Genomic DNA, 16,421 nt, shown 5'->3' with positions numbered 1-16,421 from the left:
AAAAAAAAAAAAGTTAATACATTGGGCTAATGATGCTCAACATCATTAGTCACTGGAGAAATGAAAATCTGACCCACATTGAGAAACCACTTCATACCCATTAGGATTACTACTATCAAAAAATTAGCAAGTAACAAGGATCAATAAGGATGTGGAGAATTCAGAACCATTGTAAATTGCTGGTGAGAATGTAAAATGGCCCAGCACTGTGGGAAAAAGTATAGCGGTTCCTGTAGCTATTAAAGATTGAATTAACAACTGATCTATTCCACTTCTATATACCTAAAAGAATTTCAAGTTGAGACTCAAACAGATGCTTGAACACCAGTGTTTACAGCAGCACTATTCACAATAGCCAATGTTGTGTACATATTGCCAAACTTAAAAAAAAAAATACACTGTGAAATACCTGGTATATTGTATCAGCCAGGGTCTAGTCAGAAAAATAGAAACTGCACTAGATACTTTAAAGGATATGTCCAGTGTGAGTTTAACCTGTTGGAGAAAGGAAAACCAAGGTGATACAGAGATAGCAACACTGAAAACACTGAAGAGGAGCCAAGGGAAGCAAATGGGCATAGCATATAATGGTTTAGAGGAGGCTCATGCACCTCTGAGCAGGAGGTGAGAAGGCTCATTTGGAGAGGGCTGGATAGCTGGGACTTACTTGAGTCAAATGCTGCAGTTAGGGTGCAGGGCCAATGCTGGGGCAGCACCAGCAGGACAAGCAGGTAGACAGAGAGGAGCAATGCTTCCTCCTTCAGCCTTCCAGCTTCCTTCCTCCAAACCCACTGCCTCTCTCCAACTTCCCCGCTGCCCCTTCAGCCTCCCTGCCTCCCTCCAGCTTCCCTGACTCCCTCACCAGTCTTCCTACTCCTCTCCACTGATCTTCTAGTTTCACACTAGTGCCTTCATTCTCATAAATGAACAGAGAGCAACTGGTAAAGGAGAAAAATGGTTTTTAGAGTCGTAACCCCACAAAACAGAGTATGAAGGGTGGATTTGCAGTTGCTTCATAACTGTACAAATGTCTTCTCAGTAAATTGCCAGTGTAATCACTTAAAACAGAGGTAATCTTGAAATCCTGGGGCAGAATTTTGTTATACAGGGGTCAGCTGGATCCTGAATATGCTTATATTAAGTTTTTTGAGCAACTTTGGAATGAAAATGCAAAAGTCAGAATTTTAAATTCTAAGTTGACTGCCTTCAAATATTTCAACAGACAAGGTGTTTTTGGATCTCAGCTACAGATTTCTGTTGGGCACCACCATGACACTGTGACTTTAAGGACAGCAGTAGAGGAAATTAAGTAGTTCTATTTATTTATGTGTCTATTAATTTATTACTTTTGGCTGTGTGGTATAGGGGAGATGCCTAAAGTGTAGCAGAGTGATATGCTTTCATACAACTTATAGGATACAAATGAAGGGAGGCTCTCAGTTGTGCACCCAACAAATTCTACCCTTTAAATAAATATCATATTTGTATATATTTGTCATATATATTTATCTGACATGTTCATAATTCACAGAGATCTTCAGTATCACGAAGGGAAACATTAAACAAGACCTTCATATAATCTAGCTAGAGTTAGCTAATGGGCTTAGCTAAGAAGTTCAGTTATACAGATTTTGGGAAAATAAATCCACAAGAAAAAATGTATTTTTTTCTTGGTTAGGAAAAAGTCCTTATTATAGAAAAATTGGAAGGTGCACATATGTGTAGAGAGACCAAAAAAAACTTGCCAATTCCTTCACTCTGAAACAACCACTTATAATATCAGCATATTTACTTTTAGGTCTTTGCATGCATCTCTGTGTATTTAATAAAGTTGCAACAGTGCTCTCATTTGTGATATACCTGCTGTGGATCATACACTGTTGGAAGCACTTGATCTAGATTATGTCATTGAATACTCATAATCACCCTGTGAGTTTGATCCCATTATCTCCTTTTGATAAATGACAAAACTGAGACTTGTCAAGTTTAAGAAACTTGATCAAGGTATGACATGCCTGTTTATGTCTTGGTGTTGTATTTAACTTTATAGCTTGAGTATTTCTCAATATAACTAAAATGCAAACCATTTTCAAGATTCATACTGCAAGTTCCTGGTGAGTTTTGTTTTTATTGTCCCTTCAAAAAGGAGTGTTCATTGGGTGTATATGTGTGAAAATCCATAGGTATAGTTTATAGACTATTTTTTTACGTATCCCATCTGCTCCTTCCATCAGTCCTGCAATACAGATGGTCTCCTCTTGGGAGGTAAGAAAATTGCAGAATAAAAGGCACAATGGCTGCAAGGAGCCACACAACCCATGTGCTGTGGGATGGGAAACCATGACTTCTAGTTCCTTCTACGTTCAGCACGTCTTACCTCATTTGTTCTTGATATCTCAAGGGTGATTTCCTTTCCCTTATGATTTTATGAGGAAACTGGCAGGAGCTTTTACAACTTCCTCCTGCTTTGGGAGTATCCATTCTTCCTGAGCCCCACCGCCTCCATCTCTTTGTCCACTTGGCCCCTCCTGGCCAGTGAGTGGGACCCAGCGTGCCCTTCCCTTGGACTGTTGCAGTGACAGGAAAGAAGGAAGGAATGAGGGAGAGAAATGTAAAATGAGAACTTGATACAATCTCATTAAGGTTAGCTAATAGGATTAGCCAAGATGTGCAATTATGCAGATTTAGGAAAAATAAACTCATAAGTCAATAGTTGTATTCTTTTTTACTGGTTAGGAGGGTAATATGGGCTTTTTGTAGAAAAATTGGAAGGTTCAAATAAGTGTGAGGAGGCAGAAAAACTGGAAGTGTGTAGTGCCAGCAGAATTGGGTATGCCCTAACATGTGCTTTTGGGCAAAATCGTGGGAAAATAAGTTCATGTTTTGGATTCTCCTGTAAAAAAAAAAAATAATTATGGGCATAAATTTCACTGGAAGTGATTAGATTTGTGTGTAGAAATTTGTAATGTTCCTTTTGAAGATAAAATATGTTTCATCAAAAAGGAAACGTGTCCTATGGCCTTGAAAATAAAGCTGCCTTTTGAAGCAGTGCTTTACTTTCTGTGTAGGTTTAATTAGGAAGTAGCACTTTGTTGTGGGAACTTAATCACAGAAGGGCCTTTGTTTTAGGCAAACCTTTAGACAAGAGCTGCTTGTTTGCTAAGTTTTATGAAACCTCATTAATTTAGATGGCTGTTGTTTTTCTCCCAAAAATTCCTGAAAATTTGATAAAGACTAGATTGAGACTTATTGTATCATCCGAACTTCAAATGTTTGCTAAGAACTCTGACAGAGTAAATAAGAAAAGAACAGGCAAATTTCACGTTCTTAAGACAGATAATCTTGAATGATTCTTAGAAGAATTAATGTTTCAAAGGGAGCTTCTCCTTACCAATGAGTCTCTGTTAAAAGGTCAGGCTGACTCTTTCTGGAAGTGGTGGTAGAAATTACTGTTACTATATGCTTGCATTTATCCAAAATAGTTCTATTTCAATTTTTTTATTATTTCACAGTGGCCTCAACCAACTTCAAATATTAGATTTTTTTTCATTTATTTAGCAAAATGGATAGATTCGAAGAAACTTCATTATTATCTGGAAATAAGCCATACTAAATTCATTTTTACTTTTTATTGAGGTAATGTTGGATTACTATGTAAGTTTTTACTTACATTACTATGTAAGTTTTATTACAACACACACAAAATTCTTGCCCTCCAGATGAAAACAAAATTCATCACATTCTCTGTGAAGCTGCTACTCTCACAGAGATGTCTTCCTTTTGTTTCCATGTTTTTATTATCTCATTTTTTACCCCCTCAGTCACAGATTCCATTCTAGTTATTTATTACCTAGTAAGAAATCTTACTGCAAAACTTTATGACTTAAAACAGCAACATCTTTTATTTTTGGGCATTTGGGTTGTTTCCAGGTTTTACCTATTGTAAATAGTGCTGTAATAAACATAGGGGTACAGGTGCTCTTTTGAATCAATGTTTTTGTGTTCTTTGGGAGTGGGAGGAAGAGAGGGAGGAGCACAGGGACTGAGGTGATGGTGCACGGGTGAATTGGGGAAGGAAATTCTATGGCCATACACCTGAGGGTGGGGGGGAAGAAAAGCAAACATTGTTTAAAAATGAACAATGATGCAAAGTATATATAAAAAATAAAACAGCCACATCTTTTAATAACTTTTCTAGTCTCTGTGGGTCAAGATTTCAGGGATGGCTTCACTGGGTGTGTCTAATATCACAGTATTAGGGAGAAAGCAGCAGAAGTAGTGTCCCTTCTATTTATTTATTTATTTTTAAAGATTTTTTTTTTTATTTTTTATTTTTATTTATACAAGCACTGGGCACAGTTAGAAGCGCAGAAGGGTGAGAGAATTCACCAGAGCCAGGGTGGGGACCAGAACAGATAGACTGACAAAGAAGTGCACTGCTGAGGGGAGCAGCAGGCGGGGCAGGAGAGGTTTGCGCACCAGGTGGGACCCTCCCCGGAGCCTGAGAATTGAACCGGCGCTGCAAAGGCTGCGGGCAGCTTCACAGTCCAGCGTTCAACCGCTGTGCCCCCGGGGAGGCTCTAGTGTCCCTTTTAGACTGACCCCCAGTGTCACACAGTGTGATTTCCTGTGCTCTGTGGACCACTAGGCCCTGAATTCAAGTGGAGGGAATGTAAGCCGACTACAGCCTTTCAGGTAAGGAAGATAAAGAATTTGAGGCTGCTTCTAAAATGATCATTGCCTCATACTGCTGAAAAGGTCTTTCTCTGAGAGGCTCCTTTCTCTGCCCACCTTCCGTGGTTATCTCTTTAGGTGCCATACTTTTGTCTTTAGGTAAATAGAGAGCTGGGTATTCAAAGAGGGATGCAAATACTGTATCTTGAATTGTTCAGTCTTAAATACAAACAAGTTGAATAAATGAGAATAATTGCAGCCAGGCTTCAAGAACTATATCGAATTTTGGGTTTTAACAAGGTTTATTTTTAAGCTTTATCCTCTGTGCACTACAAATAGTAGTTTGCCAGACTGTCAAGCATAACCATTTTCCATTTAGTGCAGTTTAGTTGACCAAACCTTCCCCCTCTTTCCTTTCTCTGACTGTCAGAGTGCTGGCCAGACCGCAGTATGCGTACTCCACAGTGTCGTCTGCTGGGCATTAGGAGGACTCTGGGAAATCAGTGAAGACAGTTTAGCAAGACTGTCAAAATATACTTTTCATATCCCTGACTGTTTTGGATTCAAAATAATTTATTTTTGTATATTTATGAAAAGAAGGGGAGGTCTTTTCTGAAATCATTACTTCTTCTGTTATATTGAGGCTAAAAATGTTGTTTCAATTTCTGAAGAAATATGTCTTTGAAACTCACAGTGTAGTTTGGAATTCATTCTAGCACTTCTTTGCTCTTTCTTTCCTCGCTTCCACTCTCCCTCCCTTTTTGCTTTTTATCCATAAACCCTCTGCTCAAATTCTAACATCTTCATCTTTAAAAAGACAGCTGTAACAAATTAAAAAACAGTTCATGCTTCAATACAATATATATCATATGTATTATAAAATACCTTTTGTGTTTTTAATTTTTTTCAATTGACAGATACTTTATTAAAAGGAGAATTTTTTTTAATGCAGAAAAATATAAGAAAACATTTAAAAATCATTTGCAATTCTAACAACCAGGAGTTACCTTTTGAGCCATTCCACCATACCTGAAGAGCACTAAATATAACAAATAATTAAGAAAACTAATAATTAATGCTAGGGTCTCAGGATTCACTGATGAACAGAAAGTGATAATATCCAGGAGAAGCCCTTACCACAGAGAAAGCAACAAACTGCAGGTTGTTGTATATGTTGGTTGTTATCACTGTGATTAAATTCTTATTTAAGGTGCTCCAGGCCCTCTGGGAGCTTCTGAAGTAGCAGGAAACAATAAGACAATAAGCAGACTGCTCCCACTGGTGGGGAGGGTGTAGAGAGTTGGGACCCCTAGGGTACACATAGTTAAGGTGTCTTCAGGGATCTTGGAAACAACCCAGAAGAAGGCTCCAGTGGAATCAGGAAGGATGCCCAGGAGACTGCAGCACGGGAATTGGAAAGTCGTGTTTGCAGGTTTGAAACGGTGCATGCAGCCCTGTGAAAGAATGATTTTTTTCTTTTGCTTGAGATAAACATATTTTGATTCGCATAGAGTGAAATGCACACACTTAAGGGTATAGTTGCATGAGTTTTAGCAAATACAGACATGTGTAAGCCATACCCTTATTGGATGCATACCATTTCCATCACTCCAGAATGTTTCGTCAGCCCTCCCCAGTCAGTTCAACAGACTCCCTCCTCCCTCACTCCCATCCCTCCAGAAGAGAAACCACTCTCCTGAATATTCCTGAATATTTACACTTTGCATTAGCTGAGCTCATTATATAACATCATCTGCGTGGAATCATGCCTTGTGCCCTTTTCTTGTGTCTGACTTCTTCCTTTTAGCCCGTATCTGTAAGATTCATCCATTGTTGCTGTTTTGGTGGCTTGTTCCTTTTATTTCTGAATAGTGTTATATTTTGTGAATATCCCAAAGTTTGTTTATCCATCCTTTTGTTAACTTGTTTGGGTTATGTAGTTGTTGGTCTTTTTTAAGTGCGTATTTTATTTTATTTTAAAAAAATGGTGACAGATGACATTATGTAAGTTTGAGCTGTACAACCTGTGGGTTTGACACCTTTATTTATTGTGGTATGAAAACTGTAGTACTGTTAGCTAACACCTCTATCACCTCACATGGTTATCATTTCTTTTTTGTGGTGAGGGCAATTAGGATCTAGTCTTTTAACAACTCTGAAGTTTATAACACAGTATTGTTGACTGTAATCACTGTGTTGTATGTATGTCTCCCGAACTTATTTACCTACTGAAAGCTGCATTTTGGTCTGCTGTGAATAAAGCTTTCTTGTGCAGGTTAATACAGAAGGGCTGGAAACTACCAATTTGTGCTTAATGGCCAGCATCTAAATTCCTGGATTAATTCATAATGAGAAAATAAGATGTCATCATCTGCTTCCTCATTGAACATTTAAGTTGATTCCACTTTTATAAATCATACTACCACAAACATTTGAATATTTTTGTGGCTAGAAACTGCTTATATTTTAGCATAGATGCCAAGAAATGGAATTACTGGGTCAGAACATGTAAGCATTTTTCAAATGTGGTCTTTATTGTTTTATTTTATTGTGAAATATTTCTCAATTAATATGCTCACTAACAATGAATGAACATATATATCTCACATACCCTCAGCAGCAAGGAGATGAAAATTTTTCTTTTGTCTCTGCTAATCGAAAAGAAACACCAACACATTCTGTCCTTTATGTGCCGAAAGGTAGGGTAATGAAGCCTGGGAAAGTTGTGAGATCAAATTAAAACCTGCAGATAATTAGTTGGTGTGCGACAGCTGTCCAAACCAAGATACCCTGAGAAACTTGATGAAGCCCTAAAACCACTCAATAGTTTCTGTTCCTCCAACTGGGACAGGTTATGCTTTCTTAGAGTAACTGATAACTTCTAAAATATGTGCATAGTGTTTTTTCTCCCTAATTGTGTGATTTTGTGTGTTTAATAATTAATAAACCATGTTATAGAGAAGGCTTAGATTTAAAAAAATAGAGTGGAAATTATAGTTTCCATGTTCCCTTCCATAATATTTTTTATCATATTTGGGTTATTTCTAATCCTCTTTTCAAAAATTAAATCATAATGTGACTGATCTAGTAGTTTCAATAGTTTCTAAGACCCTTTTTCCTCCAAATTTAAAAGGTAGCAGAATTGTCAGTCTTATAATTTTAAAATTCCTTTTTTCTCTACTATTTTATGGCACTTTACTTACATATTGGATCATACAAGAAATGGGGTGACCCTGAGATTGGTTCAGAGTTGATTGTTACCATGCAAGAAATAGGGGACCCTGAGGTTGGCTAGATGTTGGTTGATACCAGGGAGGAAGCATTTCTCTGGGTCTTCAGTCAGGTCATTGCCAGGATTTTCTTTCATTTAAACCCTAATGGTTTGGGACTCTGATTTAGCATTTCGTGAAGTTTCTTCATACCTTACAGTGCTTAATAAGCAAATGACAAGGTCATGGGAAAGAGAAGATTTCACACATTCCCTGGGAACTGTTTGCCTGACCTCCTAATGGCTATCTCATCTTCTCCAGAGTCAACCCTGCCTGGAAATACTACTTGTGTTCAATTTAGAAATCTCTCTCTTCCACATGTGAGTCTTCACACCATTCACTTTTCTATTGTTACATTTATTTCCCCTTGTGGCAAAATAGACATAATATAAAATGTACTATTTTAGCCATTTTTAAATGTCAGGCTTGGTAGCATTAAGTACATTCCCATTATTATTCTATTATCATCATTCTTCATCTCTAGAAGGTTTTCATCACCCCAAACTACAACTTGTTAAGCAAACACTAACTGCCCAATCCTTCTTGTCTCCACCCCAGCCCCAGGTAACCATTTTAATTTTAGCGTCTATGGATTTGACTGCTCCAGGAGGCTTATATAAGTAGAATCATACATATTTGTCTCTTTGTATCTAGTTTATTTACTTCAGTGTAATTTTCTCAAGGTTCATCCATGTTGTCACCTGTGTCAGAATGTCATCCATTTTTCAGGAATTGTATGGATGCACAACGGTCTGTTTAGCCATTTTCTGTTAATGGATATTTAGGTTGCTTTCATCTTTTGGCTTTTGTGGGTAGTGCTGTTGTGGTGTTGGTGTACAAATATCTGCTTGAGTGTCTACTTTCAGTTCTTGTGCAAATATGCCCAGAGTGGAATTGCTTGTCATATGGTGGTTCCATGTCTCATATTTTGAGGATCCACACTACTGTTCCCCACAGTGGCTATACTGTTTTTCATTCCCCCCACATCTTTTTAAATAAACAAAAACCTTCCTTCTAAGATCCTTTTTGGATATTCTTTTTCAAAATAAGCTTTAAGTGCAATGATTTGCCAGCTCAATGCCTGTCAAACAGTAATGCCAATGACATTAGATGTACCTAAAGGAGAATGAGAATCTTCAAGTAAGATCTAGATCAACGTTCCATGTAAAGAGTGAAATATTGCAAAAATAAAAATGCTTTCTAATTTCTGGTGATAAAACTGTAAGTGATTCAGTGACCAAAAGAAAGAAACATATAATTATTGTTTCTAGGTGTTGTAAATGTGTAACTACTAGGTTAATGTTTAATGGAGTTAGTGAAGTACAGACTTCCACAGCTTTGCTAGCTAGTCCCGCCAGCTGGATTTGCAAGGCTTAATGACGAGAGGCCCTGGGACTTTCAGGGGGTGATGGTACGTGCTTTCTCATGATAAGCATGAGAGGAAGCTCTGAACCATTCCTAGGTCTAGGGCACCGTAAGTGAGTGGAAGGACTAGAAGGTGAGGTGAGAAGAAGTCAAGTTTCAAATGTTTGCAGTTGGAAGTTCTCTGGGACTGAGGAACAAAGGGCTAAGTGTGGCCTTGGAGCCTTACAGGAGAGATCTCTCTCCCACTTCTGCAGTGAGAGAGGGTCTGTCAGATCTGGAAAGTCCTGCTTGGCCTCTTTGTGTCTTCTTTCTCCTTCACACTTGGACCTTTCGGAATACCTTTTAAGGCCTTCTTGCATTTTTTCTATTTTAGCCTTGACCTTCACTATGTCAACACCACCATCTCCAATAACTTCCCAGCACTAATTAATCCAATTCCATGATTTTTTTCAGCCCCAGTGGCCTTGTTTCTCCCAGGTTTAAGGTCCTCTAATGGGAACCTTTAATACGGAGCAAAGCCCCACACCTGTCCAACCTCCGTCTGGCTCTCCTAAGTGGAGCAGCCCTACAGATTCTGCACTGCCCCTCACACTACGGACCTCTCAGGATCTGCACAACCTCTCCTTGGGCACTTTTTATTCCCTTTGCCTGGACATCTTCTGCTCAGTCTTCCTCTCTTTTCAGAGACCCTTAAGAGAAACATTGCCTGACCATTCCCACTTTCTCCAGACACTAGGATGGCCTCCCTGCCACAACCAGACACCTTCAGTGTCCATTGTCCTTCTCCCTAGGAACTTAGTCAAACCCCATCCTTCCCCTAAGGGCATCCACAAAGACCATGTCCTCCACCCCACTGCTATATTTGAACCACCTGCTATAGGCCCTGTAACAATGCAAATGCTCAATCAATGTTCATTGAATGATCCTTAATGAAATATTACAAGGGGGTGTCCTTTGCCCCCAGACTCCTGTGTCCCTTCGGACTGCTTCTCAGAGAGCAGCATCTCTGTTTCTCTGCCCATCCTTCCTCCCTCCAGGGAGGAGCAGTAGGGTTTCTAACTAGGAGACAGCTGACCCTGCTCCTCTGGGGCACATCTGTTTTATAATGGGTGGGTTGTTCTCAGGACACACAGGTTACTGACCTGCGGCAAAAGCCCACTGAGCAGGTGTGCCCATGTCCCCTGAGCCTGTGACACAAGGGGCGGTGTCCTGAGCTCACCTGTGTAGCCTCCATTTAGGCCCAAAACTCCAGTTTTGCTTTTTTTCTGAATATAGATGATGCACAAATTATGATGACTTTATTTATTTATTTTTTTTTACTTTAGGAAGGTGTAAAATCAATACACATTTAGAATGCATATCAGTGATCATATCAGAATCAGTAGCCATACTTTGAATTTTGAGTTTCAGCCTTTCCCCAGGTGGGCGATGAAAGGTACACTACTCTCTGGTGATGCTGCCGCTGCAGCAGCCGTGAGCAGTCAGCCCTGTGCCCAGGAGGGGAAATAACCCTACTCAGCGCACAGCACTCAGCAAGCTACGTGGGCTACTCAGCACTTGATTCTAAGCAGGCTTTGTGTTAGATGGTTTTGCTAAGGTGTCACCCACCAGAACAGGGTGGGAAGAAAAAGTGAGATATCCTTTTGAGGCAATGAAACCAGTCTCCCACAAACTTAGCAAAATCATTCTAAAACACTTAGTGAAATGGAGAATGGAGCATTGGCAACAAGTATATAGAGAAATACATTGGGACATGGAGTGAGAACCAACCTCTTGCTTTTCAGATTTGACTTCTTAAAGTGACTCGACACTTATCCCTGAAATAATGCCCTATTTTCCCTGAATGGGGTGATAGATATTTGGATGGTAGGATGGCATGCAAGGAGCTCTTTTGGAAAACTTTTTTCAGCTGATAGAAAACAAAACTGCTTCTGATAGATGTTGGAAATGTCTCTTTCCCCACTTCAGATTATATGGGTTAATATGTCCTTTCCAGATGGACTCTTATCTCTGCCCTCCATTTTTCAGTGATCATCTTTCTTACAAGGTCTTTCCTTTTCTTCTCTACTTTCAATGAATGAACAAAGTTCAAAAGTGATATTTCATTGTTTTCTAAGACATAAATCTAAATTTGTCACTGCTGGTAGCCAAACCCTACTTCCAATAAAAAGCAAAAGCAAAAAAGAAATGAGGGAAAAAGAGAAACAATACTGAACTTCCACATATTTATTTTAAACATCTTATGATAGTACCAAAATCTAATTTTATTCTAAAATTCTCTTCTGATTCATAGTATTTTTAGTCTTTAACCTAAAAATTCAGAAAGTAATTTAAAAAGTAAAGCATGTTTATTTGGGGTCAAAGACTTGCACAAGATACACAAATTCAGATAGAAAACCAAAACATGCCCCCCTCCTCCCCACCCTAAGGGATGAAGTCAAGGGTGGGAGAGAAAAAAAAGGGGGGGGAGATGAGATAAGTGGTTAGAGAATAGAGTTGATTAGTGTCAGGCAAACTTCAACTATTTTTGCTGTCTAAATAATCAGTTACTGGTTTTCTAGAAAGGATAAAAAGGAAACTTCACTAATTCTCTCTTTTTGCTAAAAGTCCATGATTATCAGTTCTATCTGGGTGACTTCTCAAGTAATTATTCGCTTGATGATTTCTTAGAACAATTTGCTTTTGGCCCAGGCCAGGGTCCAGTTCAAACAAGATAGATAACAGTTTTTCTTTGTAATGACTTACCACCTCTATTTTAAAATGGCTTCACAGATGTCAACTTTTCACATCTGTTAATTTCATGTATTAGTCTTTTAAATGAGGAGGTAACAATAAAACAATGAAATGAAATATAATACAAATTGCATTTAAGGCAACTGCCCATAGAAGATTTACCTAAAATGTATATCAAAGTATCCTACATCCCAAATAAACTTCAAAGAATCGAATTTTTCTTGTTCATTCTAGTGTTTGTTGCTTTGCCACGTGCATATGAATTGACTAGGTACTTTCTTGATCAATGCTCAGTAAAATCAGAAGTGATTCATATCTGCATTAGTAATTAACTTAGTAAATAATTATTTTATTCTTTTTTTTAAGATTTATTTATTTATGCATACAAGAGCTGGGCTACAGATGAGAGGTGTGGGGGGTGAGAGGATTCACCAGAGACAGAGTGGGGCACTGAACATGTAAACTGACTGAAATACACTGCTGAGGGGAGCTGCGGGCGAGTCAGGAGAGGTCTGCTGTGCCATGTGGGTTGCTCCCTGGCTGGGGATGGAGCTCTTGCTGCAATGGCTGTGGATAGCTTCATAGGTTGTGTCTTAACCCCTTGCACCACCAGGGAAGCCCAATTATTTTATTTTTGAGTAATAAAATCAATTGAAAATGCCATTTAAGTTTTTACCTTGTAATAATTTCTCAAGAAATAAAGCTTACAAATTCATCACATTTATAGAGAAAATTGAGCAATATTACTTATCAGATACACTTAACTATTTTAATGTAATTTGACCTTTAGCTTAAATCACTTTTGCCTATGAAAATTCATTTCCATCACCTAAGAGAGAGAGAGCATTCCTCTGCTCACTGTTTAGTTACCACCAGGAAGACAGTTTAAGTGCTTGGATGGAGAATTTCCTGGGGAACAGGAGGTGGAGGGGAGTCTGCACTGGTATCTGCACTGCCCTCACCCCCCAGATTAATATTTTGTGCAGAGGCCCTACAGAGAACAGCTGAACTTTCTGTGAAAAGGAGAGATTTCCCTCCCCTGTGCACATTAAAAATTGGCCTGTCATAATGGAGAATTAGGCTATCTGTATTTTTCAGATCACTGAGACTGTTTAAATCAATATTGAGGCTTTCCTGGAAATTTCTCTGTAGAAAGTGTGTTTGATGTAAGTTCACTTCATCAGTGTGATGCTGTTTCCGTGGGTTCCAGTGATCATTACAGAGAATGGAGGAGAACCATGATGAAAGTGGAGTTAATGGCTCTATTACCTGAGTGTTTGGCAAGTTCACAGTGACTGAAAATCTAGTGAAAACCCTGCATCATCAGTTTGTGTTCAGCCAACCTTACATCGAGACAAAAAGCAGTTTAGTCAACCATGCAAAAAAAAGCGGGGGGCAACAGAATATCATGGATTGCGTTTGATCAGAAGCTTAGAATTCTCTATATTAACAGAGACTCTCACTTTTTCCATGTACTTCTCCCATTCCAATTTCCATTATTTCCATATTTACAAGGACTCTGATTTGAGGACCCTGAGGACTATTGAGAGATCATGACAGTACTGTCCAGGCTCACAGCAAAGGTCTTGATCAAGATGAGTTAAAAATTTCTTCCTTGAGGGATTGTCATGAGTTTTTCATTCACTCTGGTTGTTTTTCCATGAGATGTCATTTCCTTTCTTACACTAAGCTCTCAGTGTAAAATTGACAAGGGTTTGTTGGAAGTACAAGGACACGGTACTGAAATAATGCTGTTGATTGGGGTAAGAAGTTGGAAAACTAGGTGTAGTACTCTGTGGTTACCTCAGCTTGGGCTTTCATCTCCTTTTTCTTGCAGCCTCTGGAAGTGTGACATAGTGGCTCAGAGAAGGACTGTTCAGCACCCTGTTGTATACATTCTAGTGCCTGGAGATCCTGGGAACATGACATAACCTTTCTGTGCCTCAGTTTCCCCATCTGACAAGAAGGGTTAACAGTATACACTTCATAAGAAGAATGTAGTTGTAAAGGATTAGAAGAGTTAGTAATTCTAGTAAGGCATCTTGGTCATAGTAAGTGCTCTATAAACGCTAGTTGTCGATCATTTTGTTTCTTGCACACTCTCTCTTCCCTCTCCCCACTCATGCTAGGCTGGTAAAGACAGAGTTAGTTGCAGCAGCTGCTTATATATAAACCTGGTGTCCAAGAGAATGTAGTGTTTTTGGTTTTTTCCAGCGACCTTAGGTGTGTGGTGTTTGTGGCCACGTGGGGGTGGCACTCTGCAGCGTGTGTGCTGGCTAAGGACTCTGGAGTGAGACTCCTGGCAGCTTCTTAGGATTTGCTACTTGGCAGCTTGTGTTGACCCTCTTTATATGGGTTTACAAATATGTAAAATGGAGCCACGCTGACTTGAAACTCAGGGGTTGTTTCGGATGAAGCAGACAATGCACATACAGTCCTTAAAGGCATGAAGCCAACCTCTTAGTTATTTCCTTTAAAAAAAAAAAGATTTATTTATTTACACATACAAGAATTGGGGTACAGGCCAGGGGGGTGGGGAGTGAGAGGATTCGCCAGAGACAGAGTGGGGAACAGAACAGGCAGGTTGACTGAAGTACACTGCTGAGGGGAGCAGAAGACGAGTCAGAAAAGGTCTGCTGCACCACGTGGGTCACCTCCCTGGCTGGAGATCAAACTGGTGCTGCAGTGGCTGTGGATAGCTTATAGGTTTCATCTTAACCTCTTCCGCCACTAGGGAGGCCCATCTCTTAGTTCTTTCCATTTTCAAAAAATGCAACTGGAAAATAGAAAGTAAATACATTTCATTTCGTGTATAAGCTACCTTGCCTCTATCAATTCTCAAATGAGCTGCCTCATCACATCATCTCCCATGACTCCTCCGTTTCTTAAGTTTTCATTTAGAACCTTAACATTTAGAAACCTTAAGAAGCTTGACAGTAGTGAATGAACACAGCCCACATGCTCAGAGACTTCTGTTTTTATGACAGAAAGATTTGAGAACAATTAGACAGTGATGAGGAAAGGTGAAGGTGTTCTTCCTGCCATTACCTTGGGCATCGGGCTGAAAACTGAATAAAAACTGCAAAAAATGGATCTAACTGTGGGTCCCCAGACAAGGCTCCATCTTTGCTAACGTGGAAGTGGCCACAGTGCTGTGTCATAGCTCTGGGGACTAGTTCTTCAGGACTAGTTTCAGAGGAGACAATAAAATTAATCACCAGATACTTCTGAGAAGTGTTTGATATTTCAGTAACATTAGAGTATAGCCATCAACGCAACATAAACTGTGGAATGTGAATTATAAAATTGGGGGAAAGATTTTTTAAATAAACTCTTCAAAAGAAAAACTAATTATGTCATGAGGAAACTTTCTGGACAGGTTCAAGCTTGCACAAAATGGTGTTGTTTTAATTTTTAGAAGGGTTTTTAATTGACAAATGTGAGTATAGATTTATAAACATTGGGCATTTAGTTCCAGATCTAAGCATTAATAACAGGTTAGGTTTCCAGTTTTGCTCATTGCAAAACCTGAGAATGTCATTTTGCTTCTCATGTGCTTTTCCAGCAGTGGTCCTCATCCAGATGTAAATAGAATCTGACATGGAATTGCCTAGAATATCCACTTCTGCCATTCACAGACGATACTTGGTGGGAGCATATTTTCTAGCTAAAAAAGACTTATTACTAGGAAATATATATGTCTTTCCTATGGGTTATTTAGTAGACTATAGATTACTTGATTTTTGGTAGGTTTATTTTCAGGAGCTCTTGTGTTCCTGGATTTAGTGAGAGCTCATTGGGACATGTGAAAGCATCAACAAATAAAACCAAGAAGCAATATGAACTCAGTAAGAGAATGGAAACTTTCTTCCCAACCCCTCTGGTACACAGGCATACACACACATACATACATATACAATTTGGTGCACATGTAGGCACATCTACATATGTATTACATGTATTTCTAAATAAAAATGACAAGTGGGTTTGCAAAGTTAGCTGTATCAATTTGGGCTAGAGGAACTCTGGAGTCAATAACAGTTCACATGGGTAAAGGTATTTTCCTGTTCTTCCTTGCAATGGCAACCTGAGTTAGGAACTAAGTTTACTGTCAGAAAAGTAAATGCTTCCTAAGGCAAAACAAAGAACATAATATTCTCACTATGTTCTTTCCAACTTAGAAAACATTTGGAGTTTTGTATTCAGTCCATGAGAACCATGTTTTAAGATTAGACTGAGTCCAGAGCATCATGACAAGGCTATGAGGTCTCATTAAATGATGAATATTTTAATAAAATTCTCCTTGGGAGTGGGGGGAGAGGATATAGGCTAGTTAATGTAAATGTATGAAGGATAGTTACATGAAAGTAGAATCCAGCA

General features: G+C 39.0%; 1 protein-coding gene across 1 annotated transcript in view; it reads left to right on the top strand.

Annotated features, from left to right (window-relative positions):
* The window catches only part of LAMA1 (laminin subunit alpha 1), a 156,332-nt gene that overhangs the window by 32,682 nt on the left and 107,229 nt on the right, over positions 1-16,421 (top strand). The gene's annotated exons all lie outside the window — the stretch shown is intronic.

The sequence above is a fragment of the Talpa occidentalis genome, unplaced genomic scaffold (assembly GCF_014898055.3).
Source record: "Talpa occidentalis isolate TD23 unplaced genomic scaffold, MPIMG_talOcc4v2.1 talOcc4.13, whole genome shotgun sequence".
NCBI classification, from domain to species: domain Eukaryota; kingdom Metazoa; phylum Chordata; class Mammalia; order Eulipotyphla; family Talpidae; genus Talpa; species Talpa occidentalis.
This window is presented reverse-complemented; position numbering and strand designations above follow the sequence as displayed.